The sequence below is a fragment of the Helianthus annuus genome, chromosome 6, assembly GCF_002127325.2.
Source record: "Helianthus annuus cultivar XRQ/B chromosome 6, HanXRQr2.0-SUNRISE, whole genome shotgun sequence".
NCBI lineage: Eukaryota > Viridiplantae > Streptophyta > Magnoliopsida > Asterales > Asteraceae > Helianthus > Helianthus annuus.
Window position 1 is genome coordinate 41,941,493 of NC_035438.2, and position 18,138 is coordinate 41,959,630.

Here is an 18,138-nt window from a genome sequence, read left to right on the forward strand (position 1 = left end):
ATTTTTGGGACACATTGAGGACAATGTGTAATTTAAGTGTGGGGGGGGGATGCTAAAACCTTGAATTTTGCAAGTCCTAATAACAAGCCTTACACAAAACTCTATTGGAACCGCTAACCACCCCAAATTTTTTTTCAAATTTTTTTTTTATCTTGTCTAAGTTTAAGTTGGGAATTCTAAGACTAACAAGGTTATATTTTTATAAGTTTACAACCGATAGCGTCGTGATAAAAAGAACCAACATAAGAAAATTATGAAACGGCATGACAAGCTTAGTTAAAATTCGATTATATATACTCGATCACATAAAAACCCATTCCCACAAAAGTGAGTTTTGAGCCTTTATTGAGCATACAAATATACATCTTTACGTTAAATGCTCATTTTTCGTTTCTTGTGTAAATAGCCGCTTGGTTCTTACGACTCTAGAACTTGCCACGACAATTCATTCCCGGTCCTTACCAACTTAAACCCAAGTAAGTAAATGATGGAAGCATTAGGACTAACCCTTTTTCTTTCAACACTATTATTTTTATTTTTCTTCTCACCTAGTTAACCCCTTTGAGCCTAAACCTTTTCATTTCTTAACCCAAAAACCCTTTTTACCCATCAAAAACCCTTTTTATTTTTACCCTTTATTTTAGTAACAAGCTCGGTTTTCGTGTGACTTTTTCTTTAATATATATATATATATATATATATATATATATATATATATATATATATATATATTACAATGAAGTTAGAAATAAGCAAACAAAGCTCCTCAAACAAAAGCTTGTTTGGATAAATACTTCATTTAAAATAAAAAGTCACAAAAAACAAAATGTTTTACGAAAACCGACGCTTTTTACGACTTTCGCCCTTTTCTACTAACCACTAACCCAACTACCCACCTTTAGCCCAAGCCTAACCCTTCACCCAAAAAGTCCTCTTGATATTTACAAAGGTATAAAGTTAAAAAGGAGGAGGATTGATTGCTTGGCAAGCTTATGGTAGGAATAAGTCCCATGCCGCTCTCGAGTGATTCACTAAAAATACACCTTCGGCCGAGTGTGAGTGATTTCTCCCGTGAGGTATGTGAACTTGTATATAAATGGAATTTTAGAAAGGCATGTTATGCCTTAATAAATAATTTACCTTATGAAAAGTTTTTAATAAATCATGACGAATAGGATTGTAAATAAGTAAAAATAAAACCTAAACAATCTTGAAAAATCCCGACACTCTATGACAAACGCAAAACCTTCTCTTCTACCCATTCCATTTGGGAGTGTAAGCCACATTAAAGAGTTTTGCTTGAGGAAAAGCAAAAATTCAAGTGTGGGGGTATTTGATGTGTGTAAAATGCAACATATAAATTACATCAAATGAGGCATAAAACTAACCCTTTTTAAGTACTAATGTTGGAAAAAGTGTGTTTTTGTCTTCCTTTTGTATTTTCAGGATTAAATAAGCTCAGATTAACAAAAGAAGCAAAAAGGCAGCTAAAACTAACATAAATACAAGAAAAGGAACAAAAATGGATTGCCCGACCCCTCGATAGCTTCCTCCCAAGTAAAATAGAGAAGGCAGAAGACTGAACACGCCCCATGCTCAGCGAGCACAGGGCCGTGCCCAAGAAGCAGCAGAAAAGACAAACCTGTAGAAGCTTCTATTGCTCACCACGGGGGCGTGCCCAGTGAACACGGGGGCGTGCCCAAAGTACTGCAGGCGCATTAATTGTAATTGCGAATTACAATTAATGAGGAGAGATAGTTTCAGACGGGCACGGGGCCGTGCCCAGCCCTCTGTTCAGCCTATAAATAGGAGTGCTTTGGCTCATTGCAACTCATCCCCTGGCACACCACCTCTCTCACACTTCATCCACCACCCACCACCATCACAACACCATCATCCACCACCATCATTCATTGTCCATCGTAGAGTGTGTGAGTCGTCTCGGGATCCAAGATTGATCATAAGAGTTCTTGACAATCAAGGCCATGTTTGCCTAAGTCTCTTACATCACTTGGTGAAGACAAGTGTTTAGTATAATACTTTTTATTTTTAATCTTTTGCACTTTTTATTTGGTTTTGTATTAATGACTTTAATAACTAGTTGCTTATGTTGAAGGTGACTTTTCCTTATCGTTTGTCCGTGGTGTCTTCGCATTATTTTACTGTCTATATAAAATAAAAGATTTTCACCATTCATATCTCCACGGTCTATATGGAGGTATGTTGGCTACCTGGTCGGGGGTTAAGGGAACGGTTTGGTAAGGGTCTTGCCCTTGTTCAGCGTTTAGAGGTCCTGCAAGGGACCTGGGTCAAATTTAGTAGGACCTCCTTCAATACCCAAAGGTATTGGATGGCGGGGGTCCAAACTCTTTGATCCCCTCATAAGTTAACTACTATTAATACTATAACCCGGCTATTTAGGACTGTATCCCTGCTGACTCAGACTACTTAGTTGTAACACCCGTTCTTATAAATTTAGGTTTAACGTATCATTTACGAAAAACGATCATATAATTAAGATTACATATACATTGGAAATTACGGGTTTATTAAAACTTTTTACGATTTTAAAAGTTACAACATATCTTGTGTACTTTCGTCGTTTAACATAATAACGATACATAGTGCGGAAGCTTAATTCGTGATCGTGTTCGGTCCTTGCTCGTCGCTTGATCTTCATCCGGGCACTCTCGACGATCACCTATGATCAAAACCAACTTAAAAGTTAGTTTTGATAGTCAAATAATAAGTTCAAACAAGTATAGGGGTTAAAATAACAAAAATTAAAGATTTTCCAGAGTTAGGGGCGTCGCGTGACGCCAAGGGGCGTCGCATCACGCTAGGCCCCCTTTTTCACAGACTGTTGCTTCAGCTGTTGCTGTACGTTCCCAGCTCAACCCGATTTCACGGAAACAGCCATAACTTCTTCGTTATTGATCCGTTTTACGAGATTCTTTTTCCTACGCGTCCGTAATTTAATTCTCCATCATATGGAGTTAAAATACAACATCCAACATAATAAATTTTGAGACTTCTAAGCCTTCGACTCGTTCCCCTTTTACCGAATTTTAACCCGTTTAAGCATTTTATCAAACAAACCTATTTATTTGATTCCTGTATCTCATACCCTTCTTCTAATTAATGTTACCTACTATTTAGGTTCTAACCATAGGTTTACTACACAATTTAAACCCGTTTTCGCTCGTATGCTTATTTTGACTCGTTAAGGGTATTTTAAGCACTTTAAAGCTTGAAATCGCTTTCATTCCCTTCTAGCATTGTAGTTCTACATTCCTTATCTAGTAACCTCCCACTATAACTATGTGTGTATTGGGTTTAATGTGGATATCTATATGTTCCGAGTTTTACCCCTCGGATTACCATTTTACGGCAAAGACTCATATAAAGCCCTTCGACCCAAGAATTTACGTTTTTCACTATCTAACTTATCCTAAGCATTTATATAATCATAAAACTTATTCCCAAACCACCTTTAAGGGTCGTTCGTCCGAATTGGCTTACAAGGGCAATTTGGTCAATTTTCCTCCTTCTTTAACTACAAGGGTCCTTTAAATACTTGATTAACCCAAAATCCGACCCTTTTAACTATAATCTTATTTATAAACCCATGTGCTTCTAAAACACCATGAACATAATTCAATTTATTCGGTTTACCTTAAAGATAACCGAATATCTACACTTTAACATTGTCTAATTCTTATAGAACTCCAAATTCTACCTGATGAGTTGTGTTATTATACATACCTGGCTCGGATCAATACATTGACCCGTTTTAATACCTTGCCTTTGTAGTCGCTAAGCAATAGCGATGTACTTATCCATTTGCTATTTATTCCTATAAGATGTAACTCGACAAACCATTAGACAATATTGTCAAAGGGTGATAATTTCTCCTTTTGACCCGTTTATTTACCTAGTGATCTTCATCACTTCAAGTAAATGCCAATTTCATGTATTATGCTAATTTAAAGTCCACTAGCTAGAATACGAAATCAAGCATAACGTAACGGAACCGTAGTTACGTACCTTTAAAGCACACCTTCCAAGCGTGTATCACCTCCGGCTTGTCCGCTTGACGTTCCGGATTCTTTGCCTAAAGAGTTCAATCATAAACATGTTTAGAACTCCTTTTTAAACCATTTGTCGCATGATACACCGAAGCATCATAATTATGCGTTTAAACTTCAATTTCAGTTTTAAGCCTTCTTTGAGGCGTTTTCACAAACACTTTATGGGCAGATTTTTACATGATTAAATATCAAGTCTCTAGTTCATCACTTAGCCCTAATTTCACATCAATCAACCATTTTACATAATTGTTAGCTTCTACAATTCTGAAATCACTTCATAATTGTCAAATTACACTAGAACAATACCCAATTTCCTAGTGTTTATTAATTTCTACATAACCCACTAATCACCTATAAGGGTGTTCATGGATTTTGCTAAATTACACATGATTAAAACTCATAATTGTCTAGGGTTTGTCCATAGACACTATATTGTTCTTAATCCATCATAAAAACAAACATGCAAACCTTAAATTTCGGATTTCCCAAATTTGTGAGAATTTCTATTTGAGAGTTTTCATCAAATTTTACATACCTTGTAATCCCCATGTGATGAGGATCAATAATCTATGCTCGATTTCTGTTTTTGATCGGATTTGGACCTTCAATTTGGTTGTTTTGTGGATGTTAGGGTTTTTGGAGTGGGGAATCGCCCCTGCCTTGCTTCTGTACGACCAGACCTCCCAAAATGGGGTGTTTGGTTTATTTTTATTTTTTTTTATTAAAAATAGTAATATAGTTTCAATTTTAACAACATAGACCCCTCCACTTTTGTTCAACATGTAGTTTGGTCATTTAACCCTATTTCAAGTTAGTTCTAGACTTGTAGTTAACTAGGTTATAATTTCCTAGTTAAATAACATTCTTGTTTATTTAAACTTTATAATTCTAATATAAAGTTTTATATTTTCGGGATGTTACAAGTCCACCCCCTTAAAAGGGTTTTGTCCTCGAAACCAAAGTACGTACCAAATAATGTAGGGTGGAGACGTCGTATCTCCTCTTCGGACTCCCGCGTAGTGTCCGAACCTTTCCTATGCTCCCACTTGATCTTGACTTGATCAATTTGTTTGTTTCGCAATTGCTTCTAGCATTCTATCACCACATTTCTTATCCTATAATCTCCCATCACAACTGCATTTATGGTGGGTTTAATGTGGTGATCTATATAAACCAAATTTTACCTCTCGAATCGTTATTTTACACAAAAACTCAAATAGTGCCATTTGACTAATATAATACCTCTTTCAGCTTCTATACTTATTCTAATTATTTACCTAATCATAAAACTCGTTTCCAAACAACCTTTAAAGGTTGTTTGTTCAAATTAGCTGACAAGGGCGTTTTGTTCCTCTTTAGTCTTTCAAAATTATAGTAATACCTTTTTGGTTACAAAACATCTACGTGCCTCATTTGACATAAAGCAACTTGAAATAACGTAATTTCGTTATTTCTACTAGTTTAATTAACTTAGCGATATCCATATTATCGAACCCTTGTGAATCCGTTACCTTGACCCGTTTAAAGGTCTTTATTGAAATTTTTCACTTTTAACAACAATTTCTTTTGTTTTCAAGTTCATTTATTCGGTTCAGTTATACCGAATCGACCGATTATAATCAACCAAATTTATTTAAATGACCTTAGTCGGTCCCACTAACTAGACTTATTAGTCCAGTTACTCTTTACCGCTCGCTTGGTTATAATGTGATTCCACTTCACATTGTATTTCTTGACCGTGATCGTGTCACGTCATGTTTAATTTATATCAACGTTCCTTTATCATACTTCTTCTTTTCGAATGTATTGTCTCGCACCTATCGATGTTAAGACCCATACTCTTTGATATTAACCATTTTCTAATCTTCCGTGTAATATCCATATTTGTTAAAACGTTGTTTCTTACTAAAACTAAATTTTAGTTTAGCGTTTCCTTTTTCTCCTTGTCTTACATCTTTTACTCATTTCCAGGACTTTTACGTCTGAAAATTCGTTCCTTTCCGTTGTCTTTTCGGTAATATTTTTGTCCTTTTTGTGAATTATCAGAATTTAAATAATTGTGAATCCTTTTTGTTATTTCTGCCCGTTTAGATGTTTTAGTGAAATCCCTCACTCTTGTCAACCAGGCCTTTCACGATCTCTTCGCTTTTAACTCACTTAGTTAAGTTAGCGAAACCCCTCGCTTTTATACTACCTTTACCTTCCGTTATTATTTTACGCGGGGAGTTTAACCATTTTCCTCGCTTCATGTTATTGACCCGTAGGTTCTTTCACTTAGCCTCGTAGGCTTATTTCTTTAGATTTTCACCTTTTTAAGGCAAGGCCTTTATGACCCCTTTGCTTCAATTCATGTCCCGTGGGTCATTTTGGCCCCGTAGACCTTTACACTAATTAATATCCCGTAGGTTATGATGATCCCGTAGATCATCTTTTATTCTAGTCTTTATTCAAATGTGTATACGTTTATATACGCATATGGCGTTAAGGCACCCCTTTTTATGTTTATAATTATTCACCTTTACTTTTTGGATTTCATTTGACCTTGACCGTAGTCTAAGGCTACATTGTTTTCTTTCGAATCATCTTTCCGACTTCTCGACCTCCAACTTCAATTTACACGTCGGTTTTCCATACACTTACCGTTACCCGGTTCATACTTATACTCCTTTACGTCTCATTACCCGGGTTCTTTTATTTTAATGTTTTTAACATTTTTTTTTGTTTCGCTAGTTTGCGTTTTTCCTATATATATTCCTTTATGAGCCATCACGTAGGTTCATTAATGTTTCGCGCTTCCATTATTCGGTTTGCGCTTACTTGCACTACCAAGTTTTTATCCTTTATTTATCTCGTTTGACTTGTTCGTGTGAAATTTCATCACTCGTGAACATCAAACTCTGTTCTTTATTCGACCCGTTCAACTTTAAAATAGTTGAGCGTAGTTATTAACATTTCTGTTTGCAAATTCTCATTGTCTTTTAGTCATGACTCATATTCCGAGTCTTTTGATTTTCTGTTTCGCGCTCCCGTCTCTTGGTTTACGCATTCTTTCCAAATCCTACCAATTCATCGGGTATCTTTACCGTAATCATTCTCAAGTAACCATTTCTATATGGTTTTAAACATAATTTTAATTTATTTGGTCGTCTTAGCGAGATCCATTGCTTTTATTCAATTAAGTTTGACTTGTCCATGTGAATTTCATCACTTGTGACAGTCAAACTTCTATCCTTATACGTTAGCATTCCTATTAGTCGGTCTGTATTTCCATTTACTTTAATCTTTGTCCCTTCTCTCGGGCTCGTTATTCTAGCGTAATACGCTCCCGTCATCCGACTTGCGTTTTGTTACACCCTAACATGTAATAGCTTTAAAATGACGCAGCGGAAATACGAGCCTTCAAATTTCTTTCTTTATTAGACACGTTACTTACATACAAGCTCAAATACGAAAATGTTAGGCGCTTACTGGAAGAGGTTTACAATATTTTTGCATTAAATTAACGTTTCAAAGCATTACGTATTTCAAACTATGTGGTCGTTCTTTCCGTACAATCCTTGCTCTTCGACTCGATCCACGCCCGCTTATCATCCTTAAAGGTAGAAGAAGTCCGAGTAGTACCTGTGGGCATCACATACAACTTAACCATTAGTCATTGACATCATCGTACAACTAAATTCACATATAATTAAATAGTATAACATTCGACAATGTAAACTTTGATTTATCCGACTATCCTCTCGGATTCTCTCGTTCTGAGTTCAGCTTCCATTCCACGAGAATCCGTCGTTCTCATTCCTGCATTACCTACCAATCTCAAGCACATTGTTAGTGAGATCCTTACCCAAACATATTGAAACCAAGCATACCTGCATACGTACTTGCGTGCTTACATATTCGTGTCTACGCATATTTTACTTACATCCAATTCTTGTTTAACTTGTTCGTATTCACTTATCGTATTCGTACATTATTTATACGGTGCTTATTCTTGGGTTTAGAACCCAAAAACATCAAGAGAACACCCAAAATTTGGTTTAGAAGGCTTACCATAGACCACGGTTGATATACCGAAGCTTACGATACATTAAACAACTTAGTTAACAAATTTCAGCATTCTAATCATGGGGAGGCCGTCGGCGACGGCACTACAGGGCGTCGGCGATTTTAGTTTTTCCCGTAGCTTAAAAACCCCGTAGACAGGAAAATAGGACGTCGGAGCAAACTGATAAAGCACGAGGCGTCGGCGACGGCCTCTGCTTTTGCCATTTTTCTGCTGTGTTGTTTTCGTCGTTCGAACGCACTAAAACTCGCATAACTTTTAAACCGTTTACCCGTTTAACCTCCCGTTTCTTCCTACATGCTTGTAAATTCAAATTCTTTCATATGAACTTAAAATCCTACATCCGGATTAAGGAAATTCTTAACTTACATGCATTCGACTTATAATCATTTTCTAACTATTTGACCCGTTCGAGAGTATATCAACATAATCTGATTATTTGACCTCAATCTCATATGAACTTAATGATTTCGTTGACGTCTATCATAAAAGATTAAATTCTCGGATGTCTTGCATCCTCTTAACCCATTTTCGCTCAAATGCTTATTTTCGACCCGTTATGGTTATTTACGCATTAAGTGGTTTATGACATACAAAACCATACTCCACATTTTCACACTAGACCATAACCATTACAGTCTACTTTAAGATTGTTCGCCCAACATACCCATCAAGGGCGTTTTAATCAACTTTATTCCCATTATGCACAATGAAAGACTTCAACGCATAATTGACATCAAACATCATGTCTAATTAAATAAAGCGTTGTATTACTTAAACAAACTAAGAAGTGACTACGGAAATCACTTACCTTGAGTACTCCAATAAGTGTATTTGTCACCTTGCCTTATCTTGACCCGTTATCCTCCTATGCTTGAGCTCTCCTTGACACGTTCCTGTTATCTCATTCCATTACATCCATTCAATAGTTAGTATACGTAATCATACGCATCACTAATCACACTTCTATTCACGTGTCAATCGCTTAACGAGTTCAACATGTATCATAATACTACAATGCTAATCAATTTAACAATTTATCATTCCATCATCACAAAAGTCATACATGAGCTTCTAGCATGCATAATTATGTATTTACATCATGTTCGTTATTCTTTCAAAATTCCATACTTAGAATATAACATTTTCTAAGTTAGGCAACTTGTTTCATACGTTAAACATTTCATACCATTTCTTAACACCTTGGTTTTTACACATCCATTCTACTATTTTCTATCAACAACCCGTTTCGACCCGTTGGTGCAATCATATGCATAAACTAGTTGGTAAGTGTTTTAGACACTTAAAACAATCAAATAACTTACTAATAATTTATTAAAATCAGTAGTTCATGATTCATACAAGTGTGCATAACAATACAACTATTTTTACTTAATATTTATACTAAAAATGTGCAGCAACTTTCTGCGCAGCAGCTGTTCACGGCACATTTTAACCCATTTATCTTCTGATTCAGTTCTTCATGTTCAAATATGAAATGATCTACACTCAGAGACCTTTCTAAGCATATAAAGATCGTAACAATCGGACGTTCCTATGATTTTATATGATTTTTACAAAATCAGCACAGAAGCTGAAATGCTTCCAAACAGCTTGCTGTCAAAACAGTATTGCCGACTTTGGGCACTGTTTTGGCCTGTTTAACATCCGAATTCAACAAACATGTTCAAACACAAAATGTAATATGTTTAAATAGCTTTTTGAGCATATAAGGCTCGACCTCACAGGTCCTTCCTATGATTTTATATGATTTTTGCAAAATTGTTGCGCAACAAATTTTAATTCTAATCAGCTTTGTTACTCGATACATGTAGCATGTCATTTTGTACACAACATCATAACTAAGCACTTTTCATACTTATAATACATAATCGCCTTCATTACTATTTAATTAACATTCCATACAAGTGATAACACATACTAACCTATACTAGGCATTTCATCAAACACTTGGTGTGCGATCTACTTTCCAAGCATAGTGTACAAGTGGTTTAAGCATGTTCTTCCCAAATTCATCTCTTGAACTATTTTTTTTCAAGCAATATCACATTGTCATCAATTCTACATCATGTTTACTATCAAAACCTATCATATAACATCTTGTGCAACAACATAATCTTAATATCAAAATTCACATGTTCATCATAATCATTCTTACGCTACACATGGGTTTCATTCTAATTCACTAAGATAACTAAAAATTCGGCCATGATTCTACTTAAACATGATAACTTTAGCAAGCATACAACTCATACCCACTCTACTCTATGTGGGTTTTCACTTCCAACATTGATTAGCCAATTTTTAAGCACACATAATGTTCTAGATGGTGATCCTAGTTCAACATCATTCTAATTCCATATAAACTCATGGATTTTCTTGAACCCTAACATAATCAAGTTCATCAAAATGCCAAATTCTTCTTACCTTAAGCTTTAGTAAGTCTAGATGATCAAGAAATCACCAACATGCATGAGCAATGGCCATGATTAGGGCTTCAATTAGATGAATTTGTGTGATTAGAAAGGGTTTCCCCTTCTTCTCTTGGCTCTGGCGTCGAACACACACACACATCTGATGTGTGTGTTTTATTTTTTATTTTTTTTTTGATTTCATTTTTATTAATTCAACTTTCATAACATGTCACCTTTAGCCCCTTAAGTTTAGTGTGGTAATTGTTTATGCACCAATCTTTATTACTACTATCTAACTTGTATCGGTAACCAAGTTAAATAACATATTTCTCACATTTTATTAATCATGATAACATGCTAATGAATTTAATAATTCGAATTTTGGGGTGTTACACGTTTACGTTTACTATCAAACATCTTACTTGTTTGATTCATTTGGGTACCTTTTTAATTCGTCCCATTCGCCCCGTCCCTACTACATCAAATGTAAATATGTCTATCATAAAAAGTTCATGGCATCATGTGTTCACTACTTACTTGGCCAGAGTAAGCGATCAACACATGACACACATGACCTTTTCATAATTTCCGCACTACACCTCATGTAAGTGACGCCTCTAATCTTTCTACATTCTTAACTTTCATTGGCAACCATTTATTTAGTTACCATTTAATAGTTATTTGATTTACATGTTTCATTCATGAACATATACAATGTTTTTCCTTTTTATCAAACTAATATATAATCACATTTGTTAATGTGATTGCTACTTTTCTTAATAGCACTAAATTGAGAGTTTTCCACTTGGATAATTACCCTAATCCAAGTTTCCATATGAACCAATCTTGTTACTCATTTGTTATTCATCATCATGAATAACACATTTTCTATTAAATTTCTTTTGGAAATCAGGTTTTCTAAGTTCTATCATATGTGTATGCAACCGTCATTACTTACGTGTTTGTTGCATATTACTACTTGTGCAATTAAATTTAAAAGTGTGCATTTGGTAATGTTTGCCCCGACGGGCGTTTCTTGACTTTAACTTTGTTAGGGGTCGTTACGTGATTTAGTCCTTGGTGAGCATGCTCCTCTTGTCATACTTCGGACCGTTCTTCTATCATATCCGTAATTTGTTAAGCCCTCGCTATCCTTATATGCGAGTGTCCTTCAACTAAAAAATACACCAATGTTAATAACTTCAACATTAAAGGATGCCCGTATTATAATACAAGGCTTTTCTACTATACGCATCAACGCGTGTAATTTCATTGACTATATCTATTCTATATCGACTTTATTGGTGTAACGTGTATTACACGATAACCATATGTGTTGTTCTCAACACTTTAATCATATTAAACCATTGATATACATGTACTTACCGGATTTGCGATCAAGCCTCGAACCGAACACCAATCTTTATCAAGAGCGTAAGGTTTAAGTCCAAGCATAGCTTTCCCGCCATACTTGAATCTCTTAAACCAAGGCTCTGATACCAACTTGTAACACCCGTTCTTATAAATTTAGGTTTAACGTATCATTTACGAAAAACGATCATATAATTAAGATTACATATACATTGGAAATTACGGGTTTATTAAAACTTTTTACGATTTTAAAAGTTACAACATATAATGTGTATGTTCGTCGTTTAACATAATAACGATGCATAGTGCGGAAGCTTAATTCGTGATCGTGTTCGGTCCTTGCTCGTCGCTTGATCTTCATCCGGGCACTCTCGACGATCACCTATGATCAAAACCAACTTAAAAGTTAGTTTTGATAGTCAAATAATAAGTTCAAACAAGTACAGGGGTTAAAATGACAAAAATTAAAGATTTTCCGGAGTTAGGGGCGTCGCGTGACGCCAAGGGGCGTCGCATCACGCTAGGCCCCCTTTTTCACAGGCTGTTGCTTCAGCTGTTGCTGTACGTTCCCAGCTCAACCCGATTTCACGGAAACGGCCATAACTTCTTCGTTATTGATCCGTTTTACGCAATTCGTTTTCCTACACGTCCGTAATTTAATTCTCCATCATATGAAGTTAAAATCCAACATCCAACATAATAAATTTTGAGACTTCTAAGCCTTCGACTCGTTCCCCTTTTACCGAATTTTAACCCGTTTAAGCATTTTATCAAGCAAACCTATTTATTTGATTCCTATATCTCATACCCTTCTTCTAATTAACGTTACCTACTATATTAGGTTCTAACCATAGGTTTACTACACAATTTAAACCCGTTTTCGCTCGTATGCTTATTTTGACCCGTTAAGGGTATTTTAAGCACTTTAAAGCTTGAAATCGCTTTCATTCCCTTCTAGCATTGTAGTTCTACATTCCTTATCTAGTAACCTCCCACTACAACTATGTGTGTATTGGTTTTAATGTGGATATCTATATGTTCCGAGTTTTACCCCTCGGATTACCATTTTACGGCAAAGACTCATATAAAGCCCTTCGACCCAAGAATTTACGTTTTCACTATCTAACTTATCCTAAGCATTTATATAATCATAAAACTTATTCCCGAACCACCTTTAAGGGTCATTCGTCCGAATTGGCTTACAAGGGAAATTTGGTCAATTTTCCTCCTTCTTTAACTACAAGGGTCCTTTAAATACTTGATTAACCCAAAATCCGACCCTTTTAACTATAATCTTATTTATAAACCCATGTGCTTCTAAAACACCATGAACATAATTCAATTTATTTGGTTTACCTTAAAGATAACCGAATATCTACACTTTAACATTGTCTAATTCTTATAGAACTCCAAATTCTACATGATGAGTTGTGTTATTATACATACCTGGCTCGGATCAATACATTGACTCGTTTCAATACCTTGCCTTCGTAATCGCTAAGCAATAGCGATGTACTTATCCATTTGCTATTTATTCCTATAACATGTAACTCGACAAACCATTAGACAATATTGTCAAAGGGTGATAATTTTACCTTTTGACCCGTTTATTTCCCTAGTGATCTTCATCACTTCAAGTAAATGCCAATTTCATGTATTATGCTAATTTAAAGTCCACTAGCTAGAATACAAAATCAAGCATAACGTAACGGAACCGTAGTTACGTACCTTTAAAGCACACCTTCCAAGCGTGTATCACCTCCGGCTTGTCCGTTTGACGTTCCGGATTCTTTGCCTAAAGAGTTCAATCGTAAACATGTTTAGAACTCCTTTTAAAACCATTTGTCGCATGATACACCGAAGCATCATAATTATGCGTTTAAACTTCAATTTCAGTTTTAAGCCTTCTTTGAGGCGTTTTCACAAACACTTTATGGGCAGATTTTTACATGATTAAATATCAAGTCTCTAGTTCATCACTTAGCCCTAATTTCACATCAATCAACCATTTTACATAATTGTTAGCTTCTACAATTCTGAAATCACTTCATAATTGTCAAATTACACTAGAACAATACCCAATTTCCTAGTGTTTATCAATTTCTACCTAACCCACTAATCACCTATAAGGGTGTTCATGGATTTTGCTAAATTACACATGATTTAAACTCATAATTGTCTAGGGTTTGTCCATAGACACTATATTGTTCTTAATCCATCAAAAAAACAAACATGCAAACCTTAAATTTCGGATTTCCCAAATTTGTGAGAATTTCTAGTTGAGAGTTTTCATCATATTTTACATACCTCGTAATCCCCTTGTGATGAGGATCAATAATTGATGTGTGTAAAATGCAACATATAAATCACATCAATTAAGGCATAAAACTAACCCTTTTTAAGTACTAATGTTGGAAAAAGGAGTGTTTTTGTCTTCCTTTTGTATTTTCAGGATGAAATGAGCTCAAAATCACAAAAGAAGCAAAAAGACAACTAATTCTACCATAAATACAAGAAAAGGAACAAAAGTGGACTGCCCGGACCCTCAACGGCACCTCCCAAGGCAAAGGAGAAGAAACAGAGTCTGAACACGCCCCGTGTCCAGCGAACACGGGGGCGTGCCCAGGAAGCAGCAGAAAAGACAAACCAGTAGAAGCTTCCATTGCCCACCACGGGGCCGTGTCCAGCGAGCACGGGGGCGTGGTGAAAGTACAGCAGGCGCATTAATTGTAATTCGCAATTACAATTAATGAAGTGAGAGAATGTCAGACGGGCACGGGGCCGTGTCCAGCGGACACGGGGCCGTGTCCAGCCTTCTGTTCAGCCTATAAATAGAGGAGTTTGGCTTCATTCTCTCTCATCCCTTGGCACACCACCTCTCTCACACTTCATCCACCACCCACCACCACCATAACACCATCATCCACCACCATCATCCATTGTCCATCGTAGAGTGTGTGAGTCGTCTCGGGATCCAAGATTGATCGTAAGAGTTCTTGACAATCAAGGCCGTGTTTGCCTAAGTCTCTTACATCACTTGGTGAAGACAAGTGTTTAGTATAATACTTTTTATTTTTAATCTTTTGCACTTTTTATTTGGTTTTGTATTAATGACTTTAATAACTAGTTACTTATGTTGAAGGTGATCTTTCCTTATCGTTTGTCCGTGGTGTCTTGGCATTATTTTACTGTCTATATAAAATAAAAGATTTTCACCATTCATATCTCCACGGTCTATATGGAGGTATGTTGGCTACCTGGTCGGGGGTTAAGGGAACGGTTTGGTAAGGGTCTTGCCCTTGTTCAGCGTTTAGAGGTCCTGCTTGGGACCTGGGTCAAATTTAGTAGGATCTCCTTCAATGCCCATAGGTATTGGATGGCGGGGATCCAAACTCTTTGACCCCCTCATAAGTTAACTACTATTAATACTATAACCCGGCTATTTAGGACTGTATCCCTGCTGACTCAGACTACTTAGCCGAGGGTAACGTCACCGCCAAAAGCGGGGCCTACCACAATTTGCATTAATAACTTAATTCATTATCTTTCAATAATCCGACCCTTTAGGATTGTATCCTTGCTGACTCAAACTACTGGGTTGAGGGTAACGTCGCCTTCAAAAGAGGGGCCTACTACAATAACTAAGATAATCTCTTAAACAAGTGCAAAAGTGCGAAAATAATCAAAGGTTATACTAATACACGTGTCGGATCCAAGTGATTCATCTTGTCTATCTGTTTTTATTTTATTTTTATTTTCAGCATTTAGTTAGTTTTTATTTTTCTTAGTTTAATAACTTAATTCTCACTTTTTGATTTGATTAGATGTTGAGGATAAACCGGTATTAAAAGCTCTTGTGTCCTTGGACGACCTCGGTATCTTACCAACACTATACTACGTCCACGATGGGTGCACTTGCCCATATGTGTGTTTAGTGTTAGTGAATATCGTGTTTTATAAATTTAAAACTTGGCTAAAAGTGTAAAAAGGGCTTAAATATACATCAAAAATATAACACACTTCACGCACATCAAGTTTTTGGCGCCGTTGCCGGGGACACAAGGATTTTAAGAAAGTTAGGAATCAACGGCCTAATCATATTTTTATTTTTCTTTAATTTTTTTTAGGATTTTTTTTTTAGATTTTCAGCTTCTGCAGAGCTCAGCACGGGGCCGTGCCTGGTCGGACACGGCCCGTGCTCAGCAACGTTACTGGCAGTTTTTGTTTTTCAAGTTACAGAAGGCTGACCACGGGGCCGTGCCGGTGCAACACGGGGCCGTGTCCAACTTCCAGTAACTGGGATCTAAAAAACAATCACTGTAATTCCGACCACGGGGCCGTGTTCACTCAACACGGGGCCGTGGTGAACCTTCTGACCAACATTCTTTTCTGTTTTTATTGCAGGACTTGGAACCCGACGCCATCCTCACGTAGTGTATGAGCTCCAGTTCCAATAAAGACATAAAGGAACCGCTAGAAGAACCCGAACGCTTTCTCAGAAAAAGGTTAAATGCCAAAAACCAAGAGAAGGTTTCGGGTGATCCACCCCCAATGGCGGACCAACGTACCCTTATGGATTATCTACGGCCCACCGTAGGTAATCTAGGCGCCGCTATCAATGCTCCGAATGTCGAAGCCAATAACTTCGAACTTCGACCGCATTTGATACAAATGCTCCAAAACTCCGCAACCTTCCACGGACTTGCGGACGAGGATCCTCATCTACATATAACTAATTTCTTAGAAATATGTGATACCTTTCGGATCAATGGAGCATCAAACGACGCCATCCGCCTCCGTATGTTTCCATTCTCACTAAAAGACCGAGCGAAAGCTTGGCTCAACACCCTCCCAGCTGGATCGGTAAACACCTGGGATGAACTAGCCCAAAAATTTCTATATAAGTATTTCCCTCCTTCTAAAACTGCTAAATTAATGGCTGAAATTAATACATACTCACAAGAGGACGGGGAATCCTTATATGAAACTTGGGAAAGGTTCAAGGAGCTATTACGCAAGTGTCCCCATCACGGCCTCGCAATATGGCAACAAGTATCCACTTTCTACAATGGATTGTTGCCACACACTAGGCAGACACTTGATTCTAGCTCCGGGGGACTTTTAGGTAATCGACGCCCACACGAAATATATAATCAGATTGAGGAAATTGCTCAAACCAATTTTCAATGGCACACTCCCCGGGGAAATAAGTCTATCGCCCCGGGCGCCCATAAGGTCGACGAAAGCACCTCTTTACAAGCCCAAATCGAGGCCCTTTCTTCAAAAATAAAAAAATTAGAAATGACAAAAACAGTCTCGGTTATGGCTTGTGAAGGGTGTGGTGGGTCACATGAAAATTGGAGTTGCATGAAAGAAACGGACGATCAACAAGAAATGGTAAACTACATTGATAATAGACCTAGGCCGTCGGGTCCTCCAACGGGAACTTACAACCAAGGATGGCGAAACCACCCAAACCTTGGTTGGAGGGAAACCGGCAATAGTAGTAACCAACAAACCCAACGAACAAACTTTCAGCAATCAAGAAATGAGTCACAAAATTTCACTCAACAACAAGGTGGACGAGAAAGGCTCGAAGATACTATATCTCGCCTCGTCTCTGACACTGATAAGAAAAACTCGGAAAGATTTCTACAATTAGAATATAATTTTAGGAATCAACAAGCTAGCATTCAAAACATAGAAAAACAAATAAATCAACTAGCACAAAATTTTTCCGAGAGACCGCAAGGCGCATTACCTAGCAATACCGAAACAAACCCAAAGGCGCAAGTTCACCTCATCACACTACGAAACCGCACCGTAGGGCCTGCAGAAGTACCTCCACCAACGAAAGAAACAATGCCAACACATCTGCAGGAAAAGAACTCTCCCCCATCACCAGAGCCTACCAAGGCTCCTCGAGTTCCGTACCCCGGTAGGTTAATTCGTCAAAAGACCAATGAGCAGTTCGCAAAATTCGAAAGTCTGTTAAAACAATTGCATGTCAATATTCCTTTTATCGAAGTCCTAACCCAAATGCCCAAATACTCTAAATTTATGAGGGACTTCCTTACACATAAAAAGAAAATTGAAAATTTACAATTAGTTAATTTAGGCGAAGAATGCTCTGCCCTCGTACTCAATAAACTACCCCAAAAGAAAATCGATCCCGGAA

The 18,138-nt window shown here is 37.0% G+C and overlaps 1 long non-coding RNA gene and 1 other non-coding gene across 2 annotated transcripts; both read right to left on the reverse strand.

Annotated features, from left to right (window-relative positions):
* Positions 1 to 7,537: 7,537 nt before the first annotated feature.
* On the reverse strand, positions 7,538 to 10,771 carry LOC118479785. The gene is made up of 2 exons (XR_004860666.1): positions 10,603 to 10,771; positions 7,538 to 9,050 (listed from the first exon to the last, which is right to left on the reverse strand). It is a non-coding gene; the product is annotated as an uncharacterized LOC118479785 (long non-coding RNA).
* A 6,118-nt stretch (positions 10,772 to 16,889) lies between these two features.
* Positions 16,890 to 16,996, reverse strand: LOC118480040. The gene has a single exon (XR_004861680.1). It is a non-coding gene; the product is annotated as a small nucleolar RNA R71 (small nucleolar RNA).
* Positions 16,997 to 18,138: the final 1,142 nt, after the last annotated feature.